General features: G+C 39.4%; 1 pseudogene; it reads right to left on the bottom strand.

Annotated features, from left to right (window-relative positions):
- Positions 1-2,054: 2,054 nt before the first annotated feature.
- LOC149164746 (red chlorophyll catabolite reductase pseudogene) lies at positions 2,055-2,866 on the bottom strand (annotated as a pseudogene).
- Between the last annotated feature and the right edge of the window lie 6,822 nt (positions 2,867-9,688).

Genomic DNA, 9,688 nt, shown 5'->3' with positions numbered 1-9,688 from the left:
GTTAGGATATAGCTAGTATGTTATTAATGTTTCCAACTATTCCCCTCATTCTATAAACCTCACACTTCACAACCTAGTTGCAGCGAGTTCCAATTCTATTTGATATTCAACAAATCATCTACTACAGGATTGTCTAAAATTCCTTTTCTCTTCTCATTCACTCCCTTCATCATTTTAAGACAAAATCCTGTCTTTGTAGGTTCATGTCACAGTCATCAACACACTCATAAATATTTTACCATCCAAATATTATCAAATGAACAAACTTGCTACATAAATTAAACAAATAGTTATCAAAACTATTAAGAAGAGCTATTGGATATTTTTGTAGTGGTGCCATATCTTTAAACCTCATTTCTGGATTTTCTCCAATAGTATAAGACCACTTGTTGGGTTTCATCAAGTGGTATAGTCACCAAGAAGACCGCGTCATACTACTCTGCTTCTAAATACTTAAACATCAAACCATCTTTCCTTCAACATATATTTCTCCAGGGGTTTGTTTTGCACACACAAAAAGACGACATTCCAAATCCACGGTTTGTATTTGCATATTGGCTTTCAATTTACTAATGCTCTATTTCCAAATATAGAGTTTTCCTTTACTTATTCAATATTTAATGTATCCCCACTAATCTAGGCACATTCCTTTTATTCTATTCCAATCCCACGATGTCATAGAAGTGCAGAAAATCTCCATAAAGAAATCATGATTCTCCTTACTAAGACAATGTTTCCCTTACAACTAAGATTTAACCAACACAAAAAATGCCAATACTTATTATGATTGATCCAATCCTTGGAAACAATTTTAGAATCTATGCCTTCCTTCAACACTTGATCACGATTTGTGACTAGGAGATTTTTAGGGAGAAAAAGTGCCCCTCAACATATTTCCATTACAACGTAGATGAGAACCAGCACCCTCCTTAAGAATCTTTCCATGCAGAAAATTAATTCCAAAATTTCAACATAGATTCTTTATATCTTGTTGAAGACCTTAAATTATAGAGCCTCAGTCACTCTGCACCCAAGTGGTGAATTTCCTTCACTCTTTGACCATTCCTATGATTGGTTGGTGGGTTTTCTCTTCAATGTTGATACTTGACTATTTTTTCCAACGTAAAGTGCCATTGTAGCTATGCTTGATTATCATTACAACCATATGCGTTTTGATTAATATTCAGACCCTTTGACTCGAAATTAACATAAATAGTATCAATTCCTTCTTCAATGCATTAATGACAAACAATTTTCACACAAATGGTTAAATATCTGACCAACAACCCAAACATAATTGATTATGATTCCCAAATAGGATTAAAACCTTTCTACAGGAAATTCAAGTAGCTAGTGTCTACCAGAATCACAGTTGTAGAACCAATTACTATAGTTGGACACATACAAATTTTTGTGTATATATTCACACTCAAATGTCATTAATCACACATAAACTGAGTCACAAAAATACACAACAAATTACCAATTCAATGCACATAGAAACTTCATTTTATCACAACTATTACATAAAATTAGTGGCCTCATCAACCCAAGATGGGCGTGCTCTGCCTACCCCTTTCTATCTCTTTCAACATGCATTGTATGCTATTTACAAAATGTTCACATCTTCCCTTCTAGTTTGTGTTTTCTAAAAATCGCAAGCACCCTAAACATCATTCGGTGAAGGCCAAGCATGAACTAATTCTAATAGATATTTTTATTCCATGGTCAATATGCTTGTATCTAAAGACTAACACTCTTGGAGTTCCAAAGAAAATACTAATAAAATCCAATAGATTATATAAATCCATTCTATTGTAAATGACTGGAGCCATAATTGAGCCTCTATAGTATATTAATACTCCTTCAACATTGCTTCATGGACAAGAGGTACCATGCTAATGTTACATGGAAATAAAGTTGGAATCATCAAACATGTAATATATGTGCATCATTATATACAAATTTATTGTTGAAATATGATGCTAAATTCTTACCTCTATGGCTTTGGCTTTAACCTTATTAAGAGATCATGCTTCTCATTGAATAGGATTTTAGATTTCCTTTTGGAAAGTAGCTACTGCACGATTAGAAAAATCTTGTCCAAAGACTCTAGGCATGTTAGAGATCATATCCACTTCAACACATTTTTTTTAATCATGTTATCTCTTCCCAAGATAATATCTTGTTCATGTTCCTACACTGAACTCCCTCTCGCTGAAATCATTTCCAGCTAAATCCCAATAACTTATTTTACTATTGTTTCCACTGTGTCCTTAACAAACTTTTCCATGCTATTCATTGTACCTTCATTACCTTGTAACTCACTAATGATCTTAAGCAATATTGTTGTGGGTTAAAAACACTACGAACATAAAAATAGGATGAAAAATATGGTTATTCCTTTGGAGCTTTCTCCAAGGTTTGTCTTGGGACATATAGTTTTGTGTTTTTTCAAAACCATTGTAAGTACTCCAACTCAAGAACTAGATCCTTTCTTGTGAGAAAGTCAAGAACAAGTATCAGTGAACGTGGACTACTCTGAATAACTCAAATAGGAGATGTGGCTTCTCTGTTAGATGAATAACCATGCCTATAATTGTAGACATGTTTAGAGATCCAATGGATGCTTACAATTAAGCCATGATGCTAGTACGAAGTCAACCTTACATCATTCTTTTCCAGGTTTGATATTGAGAGAGCCTTCCCCATTTCCATCTTTATTTTTGAAGGATCTCACATCTGCAAGGGTGTAGCTTGGATTTAGCTAGGAACCCATTTGTGTCTCCCATGTGGAATTTATTCCTTCCATTAAGCTTCTTAAAACAAGGGATAAATATGGGAATTCCACCCATTTATAATGCATACTTATATCTCCAAAAATTTGATTCCATTTGAATTTAAAGGGCGTATTCAATTTTCTAGCTGTTGGCACCTTCAAAGGAGTGTGTTGCAAGCTTATCTTGCCATCAATGTGAGCTTCAAAAGACAATGTGTAGATACAAGGAATGATCTTTTATCTAATACCTAATGCCTTCTTTGAAGACGTTGTGACTAATTCCCATCAGTAAATATAATACTTGTGCCTTTTGCTCCTTTTTGAGTGATATCTACAAAAAGGATAAAAGGAACCTAGTTGAATCCATTTATTGCAAAGCTCTTCATTTTTGTCTTGTAAAGTTCCAAAAATATCAACACCTACCAATAGGATTCCAAACAATAAAAAAAGTTTCATTGTAGGTATGGAGTACGAGTGATCATTCCTTGTTGCAACATTGTTTCTTATATAATGTGCAACATGGGCACTTGACCCAACAAAGGTAGAACGAGTAAGTGTAAATGTTCTATTATGTAGTATTGATTTCAATGCTTTTTTCATCATAATAGATTTTGATAACTTGTTAGCCTCCTATACCAATAGGGTTTCATATTTCATCTTTAGTGATACAAAGGTTCCATTTTTGTGAAAGAAACAGACAGTTAAAAAATGTAAAGAGGGTATGCCTTAAAAGAATAATCAAAGGGAAAGAAAATGAGCTGGTCAAAAGAAAAAATAATTGAAATGAACCCCAAAGAAAGACCAGGAAAGTGGCCAATCAAAATGCCACTGCTATCTTGATGTATGGCTCAACAGTTTAAGCTGGGCCATGCCATGTTTTAAATTTCTTGTTTTAGAGTAGGTAATGAGTACCTGTTCAAACAATTCAAATTTGACAGATGACTAGCTGGATAGAGAAAGGAAGGGGCCCATTAACTTAATCTGGGCCCTTGGAAGATATAAGGGTAGATTTAGGTAGCAGGGCAGCAAAAAGAAAAGAGCATATGAGGGTTTGCAAGTCTAAGTGCACCCTCCCTGAAGTAACAAAAAATGCTAGGTACTAGGTTGGGTAGGTAGCCAGAAGTTACAGAATCCTGATCCTATTCAGTTTTGGCCTTGATCAAGAAGAGACATCTTAGCAATTGCAGAGGCATCTATGCAGCATTTTGAAGGAAAAGTATAGAAGCATGACTAACTCCCCCTGTATTCCCCCAAAGACTCTCTTTCTAACGCCCCCTAGAGGACTTTGGGACCTTCCTAAATTAGTCCTTCTTGTATTTCTCCTTGGAAAAATTCATGACAGGTTTTCACCTTCTTCTCCAAAAAGAAGCCACATTTCTTGTGTAAAATCGTTCCCCATCTACTTCCAAAAATCTAGGTTTATTCATTAAACTTAGTTCTCTATTCCTCACTTTCCAATCTTTCATATCCCCAATTCACATTGACTTCTAACTTTATTATCTAAATCCCTAAGTACCCCTTTTCCCTTACTACTATAGCACTATTGTGAAAAAAGCCCAAAAAATATGTAAATACCCCCTTGGGCATTATAGCCATAGTTTCAAAGTTTGGAGAATGATACAGAATCAAAGGGTTCTGATATTTGGTTCACTTGAAAGATTGGGGATTGAGTTAACACTTGGTTAGTTCAATAACCCGTTCCTACCCTCATCCGCTTTGCAAACCCATAACAGTGCATTATCCACGCCATTGCATAAAATTTTGAAAAACATTACAAAACCCATAATCCGTTGATAACCAAAGTTTTACCCTGGCGCGCATTTCTAGAAATATTGTTTTTTATTATCTTCGCTCCGCCGTATCGGCCCATCACCTCTGTGCCCCGTCGACCGTCGGATCCGCGCCCTCCGATCCGACGACTCTCTGCAATATCGGACCAACCCCGATGCCTGAACGTTAGCGCCCGAAATTGTCAGAAGGGTGACGTCAGGGCTTGGACACGTGTCGCTCCTTAATTTTGTCAGGCGGCCTCCTGCCAAAACCACACCCATACCATGAGCGGTCCGATATTACCGCTTACCGCCCTCCTATTTCCGCCATACGTCACCCCCACGTCATTGCCGCTTTAGCACCACATTAGCGCCCGACCCGCCATTGCTCCGAGCTGTCTTCCCTGTCATCTGCCCACGTAGAGCCGCTCACCGGCCGCCACGTCATCATTTCGTACCCGACCCCACCTATGACGTCATGCTGACATCATCCACTAAAAGGCGCCAAATGCCAAATTTGTTATATAAGCGCGCAGAAATCATTTTTTCCCCTTTTTTCGCTGAAATACTCACTGTACTCCTGCATGAGCGGTTACGTTGCTTGCCCGCCAACTCCAAAGATTGCTCCCTCGCTGCTGGCGCCATGAATTCACCTGTCTATCAACGCCATTGTCATACTGTACCCAGGTGTTTATCAGTTTCCCTCTGCGTGCCTTGGTCTGTGTATAAGTCACTAAAGCAAACAGGAAAAGAGGGAAAACACAGGAATTTCTAGGAATCCTCAGTAACTGAGCTTCATTTCCCACTGTAAGCCCAAATTCACCTACAGAGGTTCCACATTGTGCCAAATTATCACAATTTCACAGCTTATTGTGCATTCACAAATCTAAACCTCTGCCAGACAAATCCACCGAGAAAGCAATTCTCAATCCCAGCATTTGCTCGTTGAATCTCTCCCAGGAGCATTTCAACTCAGTTTCTCCCCTATTTACCTTGTCCTCTCTGCAAATTGCCCCGTTCATTGAAAATTCACTGCTCTATAGTGTTGTGCCCAGAAAATCAAGTTCAAACAACTTCAAATATCAATTAACCATGGAGACCCCTGTGGCATTAAACATTGCACCATTGAATGCCCCACATAAAGACCTGGAATGGCTAGCCCTGGCAGACAGAGATTATCAAATGAGAGACACTGTAGAGCTGTGTAACAAATACCACATAGAAACAGTGTGAGTTAAGGAAGAAACACAGAGATGGTACAGACCTCCTGGGAATCTGGAAATCCCATTTGCCAATCTACTATCTCCCTTAGGTCAATGAGTTTCCTAACTTGATCCACCAGTGCTGCACAAACTATGACCCCAATCAAAGGGTTGTTCTGAGTCCTTCAGGCTCTGTCTTATTCCACATTTCTCCTGAAGCCATCAACCAAATGCTACAATTTCGACCTACAAAGCCACTGGTTCCTCTTACTATGCAGCTTCTACTAGAACAAGGTGCCAAGCTCTCCAACTCACAAGTTACAAGAATTGGCCAATTTTTTATGCTTCCAGAGTTTCAGCCTAAGCAGCCTCCCCCTTATCTGCATGTCTGGTTCAATGACATAGGGAGACTGTTAGTAGACATGATATCCTCCATCCTGGGGTTCAAAACCAGTGAGTTTGTAGATGAGACAACATTGGTAGTGCTATCTATTTTTACCCCAGGACAGCCCCTGCTGTCTAGTATGACTATGCTTCATTTATAGCCAACAAAATGCATGAACAGTTCATGAACTTGGAAAGAGAGAGGGTTTTCAATTACACTTCCTATATATATCATCTGCTATTGTACAATCAGCCTGATGCCTTTCCTCTTTTCCTCAAGAAACTAGATCCAAAGGGAAACAGAAGGTCTGTAATGTTCTGGACATCAGTCTGCCATCATATTCATTACTCACCATACACATACTGTGAGTTTATTGACCTCTTCATTCACCCAGCCTTGTCAATGCTGCAGAGTTCCTCTCCTCCTAGACTCACTGATGATATGCAGAAAATCCTCCAGCTCTCTAAGAACTATAGCATTGGAGATTGGTACTTTTACCAAGACCACACAATGATCAGAGTATATGGCTGTGAGTTAGCACCATACAGGCTACCAAAGTATGTTCCCATGAGACTCTTTTCACTAGAATACTTCAGGCAGTTCGGCAATGCAGATATGATTCACTTCCATAGCAGAAACAAGAAGGCACAGTTGAAGATTAAGCATCAATTGGGTCCATTTATTTTTAATAAGAGGGAAGAAGCTTGGGAAGAGGCAAACAAAATGCTAAAGGGCCTCCTCCTCAAGACCAGCTTCTATTGGGCACCCTATGACCCTAACCATTTCATAAGCCTCAGAAGAATCAAATATAGGCTTGCCACCTATGATCATTTTAGCATTCCAGAAATTGAAAAACATGCTAACCAACTAGAGTGGAGGCAAGGCACCTTAGTGGAAGATTATTCTGAGGAAGAATTAGCAGAAAAAGCCATTAAAACTTTAGAAAAAGCAGTTGACTTGGAATATTTTGGACAGGTTTGGTCTTCCGGCACTCAGCATCTTGGAGAAGCTGCCTCTTCGTCCACCGTTCCCAAGCAGCCTGCCAAAACAACTGACCAAACAGCAAACATGGCTAAAAGCAAAACAGTGCAGCAAGAAGAGTTACCTCCAAATATGGAACAACAAGCAGAGCAGCAGGAAGGTACAGCCAAGGAACCTGCCCCCACAGAACAGCAAACACAAGAGCAAATCCCTCCGAGACAGGAGGTAACAGTTGAATCCTCGGTTCTACAAACACCTGCTAATGAAGAAAGGACAAGGAAAAGGGACAGACAAGAGGACACTCCTCTTACTACTTCAACGGATCAGCAAGGGGAAAAAAGGCAGAGGCTAAATCCCTTTTCAGAGGAGGAATTACCAGAGAGACCAATTGATACAATGCCCCCTCCTAGCATTGAAACATTGGCCAGTTCCTTACAACAAGGACAAGACATACCACATGGGGCAGAGGTGAGCTCTTCAAGGCAACGATCAAAGGCAGACTCTAGCATCAAGCAGCAGTTCATAGACATCAAGAAAAGGAATGAGCCCCTCAAACACCAAATCTACAACCAACTTTTGAAAATGGCACCAACTAATCAGCAAAGATTAATGTCTGCTTATGACATTCAAGAACAAAAAATGACTCTTAGTCATTTCAGGCCTACTATGCAGCAATCTCAAACAGCTGCCGATTATATCAGAACAAATCTGGAAATTTTTGCCAAAGACATCCACCCCTTGGATCAGATTGAGCTACACAGGCAAACCGGGGAGATGCTATATTCCACATTAGCTGACAAGACCCTACTAGCACACCAATTATAGAATTCTTTACACAATACTGCTGCTCAACTGGAACTGGAAAAAGCATCATCTCAAGCCAAGGACAACAGAATAAAGTCCTTGGAAGAGATCATTGTAGAGTTGGGTCATGATCCAAAGGACCCTAAGGGTGTGCAAGCACTACTAAAGAAGAGAGATGAAGACATAGCAGCTATGAGAAAGCATATCAAGCTGCCAGCTACCCTTCACCCTCAGACTGGAGAAGTGGCAGAGCAAAAGAAGGATCAGGATGTAATGGCTTTACTCCTAAGCTTATATAGAAGATTGATGGAAACAGAGAATGCACTGGAGGTAGCATTGAAAACAAGGCAAGCTGAATTACCAATGCAGCCAGCACAGACATCTACAACAGGTCCTTCCACCGGACAAACATCAGAGGCAGCCCCTTCAATAGCAGCTCCAACAACAGCACCAGAACAGGAACCCAGCCTAAGCATGCAGAACATGATGAAAGAGCTTGAGGCTTTAGAAGCACAGATGGCTGAACTAAAAGAGGCCAAGGATAAATTGGCTACCATTGAAGAAAAGTATGATAAATCAAAACAGAGTGTAGCTGAAAAAACAAGAGAGGTAAGGGCTCTTGAGAAGAAAATAAAGGAACTGGAAAAAGAGCTCTCTCTTGACAAGGTTGTAGCTGAAATCAAGAAAATCCTGTGGGCCAATATTAGTCAATCTATTTCAGACCAGTGGCAATATATTGAAACTATTCATGAACACATGGATCTTATAGGCAGGGCCCAAAAAGAAAGTCAAAGAGCAAGAGCATCTCTAGGCAATATGCCTGAAATAGCCAACAGAATGATCAATGTCCTGAACAATCGCACTGGCCCCCAGCTGGCAGCAATGGGTATCACTAACAGAACTGATACCATTTTACTAGTAAAGAGAGTGCTTACTTTGAGAAATCATGTACAGACACTAGATAGAAGGTGTCAAGAAATGCAGACAGAGGTGAATAAATTCATTGAGAAAATTACAGCACTACATGACAGAGGTCTTCCCAGCTTAGTAACCAGTGCAGGAAGGTTACTATCTCATGAAAACTATGCTAAAAGAGTTGATACATATGCCAAAAATCAGATCACTGCATCAACAAGTGCCCCAGAGGAAACAGGGCCTCCATCTGGGCAGAGTTTCTATGACAAAATAGAGAATTTATTTTTTATTATGAATGAGGTCAAACATCTTTTTGAAGTGCCTCCGAACTATTACAAATATACTGAGGCAGATGAGACTTTTGGCATAATCCTAAGACACCAATTGCCTACACAGGAATGGTGGACAGGAATGATACAAACACTGCTGTGAAGAAACAAGTTGTTCACAAATTTTTGTATATCAGTCACAAGTCAGCGTTTTCAGAAAATTAATATATTTGCTCTGACTGGGAAAAAAGTGGAAAAAGCCAACTCAGCAATCAAGTTTGACCACCAAGCAGGACCGATAGATGCAGATGACGGGGCTGAGATAGCCGCAGCACGACAAAACAGTAAAGGGCATGGTACTCAGAATCAATGCGATGCACCCAACCGACCCGGTTGCCTCCAAAAGTCAAAAAACTTCTGTCAGAAGTGAACAGTCATTCATTGTTCATTTAAAGTAGCAATAACTGTTGCATCTACTATTCTTGAAAGTTGGTAAATACAGTTATTGAGCAAATGACTCATCGTTAAGATATTTTGTAAAACGATTGTATATATATCCCCATGCATAAACTTATTGGGGTTGT

This window comes from Pinus tabuliformis, chromosome 5_1 (genome assembly GCF_031772625.1).
Source record: "Pinus tabuliformis cultivar Carrire ecotype Pingquan chromosome 5_1, CPIR1, whole genome shotgun sequence".
In the NCBI taxonomy this organism is placed as follows: domain Eukaryota; kingdom Viridiplantae; phylum Streptophyta; class Pinopsida; order Pinales; family Pinaceae; genus Pinus; species Pinus tabuliformis.
The sequence above is the reverse complement of the archived record's forward strand: the minus strand, read 5'-3'. Positions and strand labels throughout refer to the sequence as shown.